Here is a 2,330-nt window from a genome sequence, read left to right as displayed (position 1 = left end):
TAAATAAATTATATATGAAACTTGCTTAGAATTTTGTCTAGTTTCATAATTTTCAACTTTCATCTATGTTTTAAATGTTTAAAATGCTGTTTGTTTAAATTTTCTTAAATAACTTGCTAAAATGATTTAATTCATAACTAATTAACCGTAGCTCGGTTCTAAACAAACTTTATATGTAAATGGGGTAGAAAAATGCCTAGTTTAACATGGTGCTTTCATCTTGCATGTTTAACAACTCTAAAATTGTGTTTAGGGTAGAACAGTACCAAACCTAATATATGCATATGAGGAGTTTCCGGACTTGTTGTTTTGTTGTTCTGGCCTCATTTAAACTTGCCTAGATTAGATAGTTTCATCATGCTTCACCTCTTGCCATGCTAACAACATTTAATCTTGTTGGGTACATAAACGAGAGAGAACTAAATAAGTCATGTGGTGTTTTCTTCAATATGCAACTCCGTTGCATAATGAGCTCCATTTAATTTGTAGGATTGTTTGTGCTCTTTGCCATGCCATGCCATGCCTCATTAAACTGGACATGCATCATACTTGTTTGCGCATCGTGCCATGCTTATGTGGTGGTTGTTTACTATGTTGTTTGCTTTCTTTCTGGTGTACTTTGTCTCGGTAATCCAGTAACATCGTGTTGTGAGGATTCGTTCGACTACGTCCGTTTGTCTTCTTCATGGACTCGTTCTTCTTCCTTGCGGGATCTCAGGCAAGATGACCATACCCTCGAAATCACTTCTATCTTTGCTTGCTAGTTGCTCGCTTTTTTGCTATGCCTATGCTGCGATACCTACCACTTGCTTATCATGCCTCCCATATTGTTAAACCAAGCCTCTAACCCACCTTGTCCTAGCAAACCGTTGTTTGGCTATGTTACCGCTTTGCTCAGCCCCTCTTATAGCGTTGTTAGTTGCAGGTGAAGATTTGAAGTTTGTTCCTTGTTGGAACATGGTTATTTTGTTGGGATATCACAATATCTCTTATTTAATTAATACATCTATATACTTGGTAAAGGGTGCAAGTCTCGGCCTTATGCCTGGTGTTTTGTTCCACTCTTGCCGCCCTAGTTTCCGTCATATCGGTGTTATGTTCCTGGATTTTGCGTTCCTTACGCGGTTGGGTTATAATGGGAACCCCTTGACAGTTCGCCTTGAATAAAACTCCTCCAGCAATGCCCAACCTTGGTTTTACCATTTGCACTAACAACCTACTACCTTCCCTTGGGTTCTGCAGACTCAAGGGTCATCTTTATTTTAACCCCCTCGGGCCAGTGCTTCTCTAAGTGTTGGTCCGAACCGAGCTGCCTGCGGGGCCACCTCGGGGAAACTTGAGGGTTGGTTTTACTCGTAGCTAGTCTCATCTAAGTGTGCCCTGAGAACGAGATATGTGCAGCTCCTATCAGGATTTGTTAGCACATTCGGGCGGTGTTGCTGGTCTTGTTTTACCATTGTCGAAATGTCTTGTAACCTGGATGCCGAGCCTGATCGGATTGTCTTGGGAGAAGGAATATCCTGCGTTGACCGTGAGAGCTTGTGATGGGCTAAGTTGGGACACCCTTGCAGGGATTTGAACTTTTGAAAGCCGTGCCCGCGGTTATGGGCAGATGGGAATTTTAATGTCCGGTTGTAGAAAACCTGAAGTTGACCTTAATTAAAATACATCAACCGCGTCTGTAACCGTGATGGTCTCTTTCCGGCGGAGTCCGGGAAGTGAACACGGTGTTGGAGTTATGCTTGACGTAGGTTGTTCTAGGATCACTTCTTGATCATAGTTGTTCGACCGTGCTTTGCCTTCTATTCTCGCTCTCATTTGCGTATGTTAGCCACCATAAATGCTAGTCGCTTGCTGCAGCTCCACCTCATACCTTTTACCCTTCCTATAAGCTTAAATAGTATTGATCGTGAGGGTGTGAGATTGCTGAGTCCCCATGACTCACAGATACTTCCAAAACCAGCAAGGCAGCGAGGCCAAAAACCGTCCAAAGGCAGCTAAACCCCCTCCATCCTCTCGGTCGTTCGATCACGATCGCGTGGCCAAAAACCATGCTCAATTTGGAGCCTCCTAGCTCCTTCTATGTATAAATAGGCATCTCCCCCGAATTTTCCGGATCAAACCCTAACTCCCTCTCCCCTCCGCGCGGCTGGACGTGTCCGCCCGCCGCCGGTCAGAAACTCCCGTCGTCCGCCGCCGGACAGAAACTCCCGCCGTCCGCCGCCACGTGTCATCGCCTGATTTGTCCGCCGCCCGCGGCCCACATCGCTGCGCTTCCCACCGCGCCGGCCCGCGGCCCACATCGCTGCGCTTCCCACCGCGCCGGCCCG

The sequence above is a fragment of the Triticum dicoccoides genome, chromosome 3A (genome assembly GCF_002162155.2).
Source record: "Triticum dicoccoides isolate Atlit2015 ecotype Zavitan chromosome 3A, WEW_v2.0, whole genome shotgun sequence".
NCBI classification, from domain to species: domain Eukaryota; kingdom Viridiplantae; phylum Streptophyta; class Magnoliopsida; order Poales; family Poaceae; genus Triticum; species Triticum dicoccoides.
This window is presented reverse-complemented; position numbering follows the sequence as displayed.